The sequence below is a fragment of the Callithrix jacchus genome, chromosome 6 (genome assembly GCF_049354715.1).
Source record: "Callithrix jacchus isolate 240 chromosome 6, calJac240_pri, whole genome shotgun sequence".
In the NCBI taxonomy this organism is placed as follows: domain Eukaryota; kingdom Metazoa; phylum Chordata; class Mammalia; order Primates; family Cebidae; genus Callithrix; species Callithrix jacchus.
Window position 1 is genome coordinate 68,350,059 of NC_133507.1, and position 10,819 is coordinate 68,360,877.

At 38.7% G+C, this 10,819-nt stretch overlaps 1 pseudogene; it reads right to left on the minus strand.

Moving 5' to 3' along the window:
- Nucleotides 1-8,716: 8,716 nt before the first annotated feature.
- On the minus strand, nt 8,717-10,304 carry LOC100399800 (keratin, type II cytoskeletal 8 pseudogene; annotated as a pseudogene).
- Between the last annotated feature and the right edge of the window lie 515 nt (nt 10,305-10,819).

Consider the following 10,819-nt stretch of genomic DNA (forward strand, 5'->3'; position numbering starts at 1 on the left):
GATACATGCAACATCTGTGAATAAACTACAAAAAACATAATACCCAGTAAAAGAAACCAGACAGAAAATAGTTAGTACAGTTTGATTCTATTTATATGAAATTCTAGTACAGGTAATACTAACCTAAGGTGATGGAAATCAGAAGAGTGGTTGCCTGGTGGGGTGCTTGAAAACGTCTAGGAAGGAACATGTGGAATCCTTCTGGTTTGATAAGAATGTTCTGTATCTTCTCAGAGTGTGAGTTACACTGAGTATCCATTTCTCAAAACTTATAAACCTGTAAACTTAAAATCTGTACATTTCCCTATATGTAAATAATATCTCAATTTTTAATAGTTTAAAGGGTTTGTTTGGCTCAAAGGAAAAAATACAGAAAGAAATCATAAGGGGAAAGTTTAGAAATTTGAAGAAGAGATTGAAGAGGCCTAAAATGTGAATAAAAATAAAAATTGAAGTATAGAAGAGGGGCAATAATTCAAGAAATAAAAGAAGCACCTCTCCCTGAAATAAGAAAACATTCAAGTCTGCACTTAAGGGTTCACTGATAGAAAGGATGGGAGGGATGGTGAGAAGAAATGAGGAATAAAGAAGGAAAGAAATATACCTAGGCATATACCAATAAAAGTCCCAAGTTTCAAGGATAAAAAGAAATGTGTAATCAACTAAAGAGCTAAAAAGCAAGTTTTTAATAAAGGAAAGGAAAAAATCAGATCAATACCAGCAACACTAGAAAATAGAAAGAATACAACATTGACAGAATACTGAGAGGTAATACAATTCAAAAATCCTACACTTAGTCAAGATGTCATTGAAACACTAGTTATCTACAATTGAAAAAATTATATCATTCACTTGTCAACTATAATAAAGATGCTTTGTGTGTGTGTATATATATATATATATATATATATATATATATATATATATATATACAGAGAATATATCATCAACATAAGACACATAAGGAACAAAATATTAAAAATAGTACACTAAAAAAAAACAACACATACACATCAGAATGACAACCTGAAGATAAGAGAAAATGAAGAGAAGAGGAACACTGGAAAGCAATAAGCCTCATAATATGCTTAGTTTAGTAGTTTAGTGTTTCTTAACCTTGTGGATCGGATAATTACTTGTTAGGGAAGAGAAGGAGAATATTGTCCATTGTGGGATGTTTAGCAGCATCTCTGCCTTCTATTTACTAGATTCCAGTAGCATCTCCCCTTCTCAATCATGAAAATCTGAAATGTCTCCAGATATTGCCACATGCTTCCTAGGGGACAAAATCAGCTCAAGTTAAGAACCACTGACATAGTTTATAATTATTCATTTACATAATAACAGATTGACAAAAATTCATAATGTGAGTGCTAAATAAGAATTCTTGAAATAGATGAGACATGCTGCTATTTAAAAATCTAATAATAATCTGGAACTAAAGTAATAAACTATTTCAGCAAGGCCTGGGCACTGAGTGTAGACTGTAAACACAATAAGAAAAATAATCAGTAAGGGAAAAATAGAACAATCTTTTTGGTGATTATATAATTATATATCTGGAAAACATTTGATCCTAGTGAAAAAACACCAGAATTAATAATGAAATGCACTAAGTCTTTTTAATAAAGAAAAAACATATAAAAATTAGTAACTTGCACATGTACCCCAGAACCTAAGGTAAAATTTAAAAAAAAATTAGTAACTTCTCTATACCACCATAACCATCTAGAAATGGAAATGGGAAAAGGCTTTTCATAACTGAACAATATAAACTAAATATCTAAAAGCATATTTAACAAGGGCAATATAGGACCTATATTTTAAAATTTTTTTAGTGTTACTAAAGGACAGAGGCAGATTTACTGTGAAACTTAAAAGAAAAAAAACTACATTAGTTTTAGGGCCTTGCACTTGCCCTGTGGCAGGCTGAATAATGGCCCTCCAAAGATGTCCATGTTCTAGTATTCAGAACCTGTGAGTATGTTACCTTACATGGTAAAAGGAACTTGCAAATTTGCAAATATAATTACATTAAGAATCCTGAGATGAGGGATTAGCCTGTGGCCTATCTGTAATCACAAAGACCTTTATAAAAGAGATACAAGAGGATCAGAGTCAGAGAGAAAGATCTGAAGACACTATCTGGTGGCTTTGAAGACAGAGTACCATGAGTCAAGGACCACAAACAGCCCCTAGAAACTGAAAAAGAGAAAGAAATGAATTCTCCCATAGAGAATCTGCAGAAGAATCAAAATGCTGTTGACACCTTGATTCTAGCCCACTGAAACTCACTTCAGACTTCTGACCTCCAGACTGTATAAGGTAATAAATTTGTGTTGGTTTAAGCAATCAAGTTTGTGGTGATTTTTTACCACAGCAGTAGGAAACTAATACTCTTCCAAACTCTTAGAAATAGTTTTAGCAATGGGCTCTCAGGGTAATATTCTGTAACGTTCAGAAAAGTAATATATTTTAGCCACCATCAGTTAAAACCATTGTCTCTTTTCACTGCAACTTCTTCACCTCTTTCCTCACATTGGGTGGTGCTGAAGTGGCTGCAGGCATTTTGGGGATTCTGCCACAGGAAAGTTGAGTCAGGGACATACTCAGTTTTGGTTTTGTTGGATATAATGTGGTCTCTTCCACAAGTTATTTCTAGCCATCCCACTATAGAAATGGCTTTCAGAAATACTTCTACCCCACACTGTACTGACTCACCCAATGAAGGCGCAGAAGCAGAGGTCACATTGCATGATGAACGTGTCCTACAGCTCACACACTGGAAATATCCGAGGAATAGAGGAGAAAAAATGTTTGAACCCACACATGGAATCTGACGCTAGTCTGATAGAAACATGTAAAACTGTAAGGGGAAGTTTCAGTGCCCATTGGTTACTAGTCAAAATTGTCAATACTTTCTTAATGCCCAATTAACTTTGCTATAAGTGAAGAGCTATATGCCTTCTTCTGATGAACCATTCTCTCTTACAAACAAACACTGGGATTATAAGCACAGCTAGTAAAAATTTTGCAAATGGATTATTATGTGTAACTGCAATAAGCACAAAGCTCACCTTGCTTTCAAGCCCTTGGTTACCAGACCTGTATAATCTAGTGATGGAAATACAGTACCATACATTGTCAATGGTCCCCTTCCATCTTCAAAGCCAGCAATGGTGGGTTTAGTCCTCACATCACTTTTTTTTTTTTTTAAAGACGGAGTTTCACTCTTGTTACCCAGGCTGGAGTGCAATGGCACGATCTCGGCTCACTGCAACCTCTGCCTCCTGGGTTCAGGCAATTCTCCTGCCTCAGCCTCCTGAGTAGCTGGGATTACAGGCACATGCCACCATGCTGAGCTAATTTTTTGTATTTTTAGTAGAGACGGGGTTTCACCATGTTGACCAGGATGCTCTCGATCTCTTGACCTCGTGATCCACCCGCCTCTGCCTCCCAAAGTGCTGGGATTACAGGCGTGAGCCACCGCGCCTGGTTCTTCTTGTACTTTTAAGGATCCTTGTGATTACACTGGGCCCACCTGAATAATCCAGGAAAATTTCCCTGTCTCGAGTCCTTAACTTCATCACTGAGTGCAGGAAATCTCTTTTTTCATGTAAGGAAACATTCACGGGTTTCAGAAATTAAGACACGGACATTTTAAGGAAGCCATTATTCTACTTACCCTATCAGTTGATGGCACAGCCACAAAGAAAGGAATATTCCACATTCCTTTAAAACACAGTGATTTGACTATACCTACTTAATGAGATACATCCTAGGCATGAAAAAACTTTAAAGTCAGGCCAGGCATGGTGGTTCACACCTGTAATCCCAGCCTGGGGGAAAGAGGGAGACCCTGTTTTTCTTTCTTTCTTTCTTTCTTTTTTTTTTTTCAGAAAAAAAAAAGTGGGAAATGAAATTTAGATGAACTATTTAGAATTCAAGATGAAGCTAAAATCTTGCTATACAAGAAAGGAAAAGATGTTATCAATGACTAGTGGAGTCCTGTCAAAAGCAGTAAGAGTTACACTGAGTAAGCCATCACAGGCCAAAGATGGAATGATCTGATGATTACTACAATGGATTGAAATATATCAAATATGTTTAAATCTATGAATTTGTAATGATAAAAAGAAAATACCTCAATGGTCACCTTTGGAAAATATTGGAAACCAAGTCATTATTTTTAAAAATGACAAAGAGAAAAGATTAATTTACTTTGTTGTAACCAAATTGAGAGGGTAATACTTTTAATAAGTATTCTAGGTTATAAATGAAGAAATGATAGAAATTTTAAAGCCTAGTATGCAAAAATCTAATGAATTAATGCTTCTTGACAATAATCTTATTGGCCGATAGACAAAAAAGACTTCTCTTTTGTCTTGATAGAAGTACATCATAACACCTATGAAGTAGTCTTGCCACAAAAATCCAATCTGACTCTGATAAGTCTCATAGATCTATCAATGGATGGATAAAAATGAGAGTTTCTTATATTATTAAGTAATACTTGAAATTTTCTAAAATAAAAAATTTTTTTAATTTAAGAATAATTAAAAAGCGGGGGAAGAAGGTAAAAAATAAAGTATCTCATAATCTATTAGCATGTAATTCTTTCCTTTTAAACATTCTGGGGCTGTTTACTATACTTTTTTAATCATATGAGAAAGCTTTCTGTAAAACCTCCAAAATAAGCATTGCCACATTGAATCAAAGCAGAACACCCATACCATATAAAGTATGGAAGCAGCCTCCCTGTCTGCCAGAAAATCACAAGTTGAAAGATAGACCTTTGTTTTCCCTATGTTGTTATGATCCACATAGTTCATTATCCTCAGGATCAGAAAGAAAAAAAAATGTGTATTTCAGTGAGTGAGCAAGAAAGTAGAACTGATAGTAGAGGTAACAGAGTAGATATAGAAGAATACTTATCATTTTTTTTTTCTAACCACTTACTATTAGCTAACTCAAGTAAATATGAACTAGGGTATCTAGCTCTTCTGATACAATGTCTAGACAAAAGTCGTCCTTGCAGCCTTAGTTTTCCGCAATGCTGCTTTAATTTCACAAAAAGGATAAGGTGGTGTAACAGAAAAGTAGTGAAATAATGATAAACTCTCTCAAGTTTCTTAAATACACAAGAGGTAAGCAGCTAAGATGCAATGAAAGGATAAGAGTGGGAAGTTTGTGACCCATGAAGTTGATACTGCAGGAAGCTTGAATGAAAAGTTGAAAGGCTTTATGGGTAGGCCAGACTAGATAGATAGTGAGGCAATTAGAATCATTCATTGCTGCCAAGGCATCAGGCCAACATGAATTACAACCCAAACTGAATGAAGCAGAATAGAAAATAGAAAAGCCTTTAATGAAAATGTTGGAGAACTCACAAGGGATGGGGAAAGTGCCAAATAACTGGAAGATGGCTAAGTAAACTAAAAGGTCTATTCTCCCATCAATGCATAAGGGATTTACAAGTTTAACTCTCATTGGTGTTAATAGGAATTCTATGTGTGATCCAAGGGTGTATTCATGGAGAAAATGCATCTATTAGTGTCTCGATTGGCCTCTCTTGAGCCAACTCTGGCAAATGCTCCAAATTGTGTGGTAGTTTGGTGACAGGGACTAACAGGGGCTAGAATGAAAACCACCAGCTTAGCTTCACCTTGTAATCCTCTGATAGTACAAGATCCCTTGTCAGCAAGAGTAAAATATACTCAATACAATCTTATAATGCTTAATTTGGAAACATTTGGAAATTAACTTCCAGCAAACTAAAGTAAAAGAAAAAGACAAAGGACAGAGATTCCTATGCAACTGAAAAGACTGTCTTTAGAAAATAGAAGTACACTTTAAATCATTTTCTACCTGGAAAGAATCCTTTTCCCAATTTAATAATTTAATTTAATAATAACAGCTATCATAGTCTCTAATATGTCTAGACATTGTATCAGATGATTTACCAAGGTCTCTACTTAATCCTTACAACTATCTATGAAGTAAATGGTATTATCCCTATTTCACAGATAAAGAAATTGAAATTAAGACATTAAGAAATTTGCCCAGGATCACACAGCTTCAGAGTTACTAATTCAAATCCAGGTCAGCATAGCTCCAAAGTCCATGATCTTTCCTTGACACCTTACCTACTATAAAATAGCAATCATCATCCTCCACCAGGTCACTTTTACTTAACGTTATGCATTTCCCAATTCAATGTGCATTTTCAAAAGCACCAAATCTCTTCATAAATTTATGTTTACATATTCTACAACACAGTATAATTGTTTTCTAACAGTATACCTCCCCCAAAAAGAAAAAGGCGTTATAATAGTTTTTGTAAAATGGCTAATATTTTTATCCAAAATACAAAAACGACATTCATTGGAAACATATTTATTCAATCTATTGTGTACCAAGGTCTACACCAGAATCTTAACAAAGACAAATAGAGCCACTGCTTTCAAGATCAGTACAGTAAAATAAAAGTCTAGTAAGAAAGTCTGCTTACTAGTAGAAGAAATAGCCATAAGCAATTTATTAAAAGTCTCAAGCTGCACACAGTGTAGTCCCAGCTACTTGGAAGGCGGGATTGCTTGAGCCCAGGAGATTGAGACCAGCCTGGGAAACATAGAAAGACCCAGTCCGTAAAAATAACAAAAATTTTTAAATGGTCTACGTGATAGAGCAAAGGTAATACAAAGTGCTGTAGGGAAACATCACATTATGCCTTTGTGACTCTTGGTTTCTCAATAATATTAGCAATTTCTATTGCACTACTTCACTGTCTTCACTGAAGACAGCGTTTTATTAAAAGATGTTAACAAAGCTTTACTGAAAGCTCAACAATATTTACAGGAAGATCTTCCTTCTCCAAATCCCTTCAAAATATTCATATGTGCAGGGAAAGCATCATTATACCCAAATTATTGGTGGAGAAATAGTGGCTCAATAAAATTAAATGACTTATAGAACTCAAAAGTGACTCCCAGTACCGTATTTTCTTTTAAATTTTTCTGCAGAAATACTACTTAATCCAAAGTTCTTTAGACTTTAAAGATTACTCAAAAAAAAGCTTAATTTTTTGAGCCAGTTTGAACAGGTTCTGTCAAGTAGACTGAACAATATTAGTTCAACCAAACAGCAAAACAATTTCTGAAACCATAGGTAGGTGCTGGATATTGCTTTCATTTGAGTTAATTAAAAGTATTTGATCCACTATGGTGCATCTTAGTGTAAGATCTTTAAAAGAAAAGAATTGATTAATCTATGCAAGTTTCAGATAACACCTAATCTAAATGCCAGAGCTTGTAACCAGATTTAATCAAGCTCTGGCTATTATTTATTGACTTATCCAAAATATGGGTTTTTTTTTTTTTTTCAGCAAAGGTATTTGAATAATGGATAAGCTGCCAAGACTAGCATCAATTCCCATTATATAATGTATTGAAATTTTTGCAAACACAAAGTAGGAATAGACTAAGAATAATTCATCTTTTCCAAAATACAAAATGTTGGGAGAACTGACAATGTAGGCTGCTAGAGGAGTGGACAGATAAATCTGACCTCTTGTTTTCTTGGTGCCAGCTTCTTGGCGATGATAAACACAAATGAAGCAAATTTTATAGACTATAGTTACACATTGCTACACAGCCACTCCCCACTGGGTTACCAGCCACACCATGGCTAACTATATGAATAAGCTAAGGAGACACTATCTGTGTAATGTGACCCCAGGATATCAGAAAGGTTTCAGGCCCAAAATACCTTCTTCCTACCCTGTCTGCTGATTCCTGAAGCAAGTATTAGCATTTCATCCTTTTAGCTCAGTGGTTTTCAACCCTCGCTAATTATTATAATTACCTGGGGCATTTCTTAAAAGCATCAATGCCAGCTTCAGCCCCAAAGATTCTTATTTTAGCCTGGGAATCTGGTTTTTTGTTTTGTTTCTGTTTGTTTTGTTTTGAAGCGTGACAGGTGATTATAATAAGCAGCCATTGTTAAGAACTACCAGTAAGATATTCAAGCAAACTTGAAAAAGTACAAGAGAAAGCAAAAGAATATTCAGTCACTGAAAAAAGAATAGAGAAGCAGTCAGTATACAAAATAGAGAGAGACACAAGAGGCTAGGGCAGTCAAAAGCAGGAGTTACAATTTTGCCTTGGCCAGCAATGTAAACCTACAACTTGCTCCTCAGGACAGTGTTGGAGTGGGAGGCAAAAAAAAAAAAAAAAATGTAAAAATAAACTATCAAAAATAGTTACTAACACAGAAGTATTGACTCTTTTTTAGAGACTTATTTGAAAGTTGAAACCACAAAATAAAAGGCCATTCATAAAACATATAAATAAAAATTTTTTTAATATGGGAGGAAATTTTTCTCAATTCGACGTATATATTTCATTGAATCTGTAAAATAAGCCATATAAGCAAAAAAGAAATGCTTACTATTTATTTTTTTACATGTCCTATTTGTTTCCCTTTTTGTTGAAATTGCTCCTTTTTTAAGAAAAAGAAATGCAGATTTACATTTTGAGATTAACACTAACTATAAAGTGCATAAAATGGCCGGGCATGATGGCTCATACCTGTAATCCCAAGCACTTTGGGAGGCCATCGGGCAGATCCCCTGGGGTCAGGAGTTTGAGACTAGCTTGGCCAACATGGTGAAACCCCATTTCTTTTTTTTTTTTTTTTTTTTTTTTCCGAGCTAGCTGAGATTTTATTTTGGACCAAAAAAAAGCAATTGAATTGTTTTGCAACTGGAGGCATGGGCAAGGGGGGTCCCCAGGCAGTAAACTCCCCGCCGGTGGGCTGAGGGCTAGGGCTGAGCGTCAGGTGGGTCTCCTGTTCCCTGCGCTCCCCTGCACAGCAACCTCCCTCCTGGGCTCTGGGGCAGCCTCAGGAGGGGCAGGCTGGGAGGGGCAGGCTGGGTGGGGCTGTTGCAGCTGTTCACTTGGGCAGGATGTCAGAGGACTCAGACACCAGCCTCCCATCGCGGGTCTCAATCTTCTTCACAACCACAGCCTTGGTGGAGCTCGTGCGGCTGATGGAGCTGGAGCCCGCAACAGAGCCGGAGCTGGAGCCTGCGACAGAGCCAAAGCTGGAGCCCAGGCCATAGCTGAGGCCGGGGCTTGTGAGGCCCCCATAGGCAGAGCTCAGACCACCTGCATAGCCGCTGGTGGTCGTGTGGATACTCATGTTCTGCATCCCAGACTCCAGCCGGCTCTCCTCGCCCTCCAGTAGCTTGCGGTAGGTGGCGATCTCGATGTCCAGGGCCAGTTTGACATTCATCAGCTCCTGGTACTCACGCAGCTGCTTTGCCATGTCCTGCTTGGCCCGCTGCAGGGCGGCCTCCAGCTCCTTCTGCTTGTCATGAGCATCCTTGAGTGCCCGCTCCCCGCGATCCTCAGCATCTCTAATGGCAGCCTCCAGGGAAGCCCTCTGGCCTTTGAGGCCCTCAATCTCAGCCTGGAGCCAGCTGATGTTCCGGTTCATCTCGGAGATCTCAGTCTTTATATGCCGTAGGTCATCCCCGTGCTTCCCAGCCAGCATCTGCAACTCCTCATACTTGATCTGGTATATGCTCTCCGCCTCAGCCCGGCTGCGGTTGGCGATCTCCTCTTACTGCGCCTTGACCTCGGCAATGATGCCATCCATGTCCAGAGAGCGGCTGTTGTCCATGGACAGCACCACAGACGTGTCGGAGATCTGGGACTGCAGCTCCCGGATCTCCTCTTCATACAGCTGCCTGAGGAAGTTGATCTCGTCAGTCAGTCCTTCCAGGCGAGACTCCAGCTCTACCTTGTTCATGTAAGCTTCATCCACATCCTTCTTGATGAGGACAAATTCATTCTCCATCTCTACGCTTATTGATCTCTTCCTCATACTTGTTCTTGAAGTCCTCCACCAGCCCCTGCATGTTGCCAAGCTCCGCCTCCAGCTTCAGCTTCTCCTGGCCCAGAGTCTCCAGCTGCCACCTCAGATTGTTGATGTAGTTCTCAAACATGTTGTCCATGTTGCTCCTAGCCGTTTTCTGCTGCTGCAGGAGGCTCCACTTGGTCTCCAGCATCTTGTTCTGCTGCTCCAGGAACCGCACCTTGTCAATGAAGGAAGCAAACTTGTTGTTGAGGGTCTTGATCTTCTCCTTCTCCTGGGTACGCACGGCCTGGATGTTGGGGTCCACATCCACCTTAATGGGGTTCAGCAGGCTCTGGTTGATGGTGATGGCGGTGATGCCTCCCATGCCTATGCCGCTGGCCCCAAAATAGCCTGCACCCAGGCCACCCCGGAAGCCACTACTGCTCACTAGGGAGAAGCTCAAGCGGGCACTGGGCCCACTCGTTAAGGAGCGGCTGCTGAAGGCCCCGGGGCCAGAGGTGGACACCTTGTAGGACTTATGGGTCACCCTGGTGGACATGGTGGAGGCAGGAGTGGAGGCAGGCAGGCTGAACTATGGAGAGATTCCAGAAGGAGAGGAGAAGCTGCTTCTCGAAACCACATTTCTACTAAAAATACAAAAATTACAGGCATGGTGGTGCATGCCTGTAATCCCAGCTACTCGAGAGGCTGAAGCAGAAGAATCACTTGAACCCAGGAGGCGGAGACTCCGTCTCAAACAAACAAATAAAAAATTATAAAGCGCATACGATACTCAACTTTAGAACAAAAGTGTTGCAAAAAAAGCTTGATCTCTAAGCTTATATACCCAGTGATTAGGCCGACCATATGTTCCACATAAGTATTTCAATTGATCTTGTGTTCAATAAAACATCACATACCCTATTAAATTTTTCATTTTGGCAATCTCTCTCAGAGG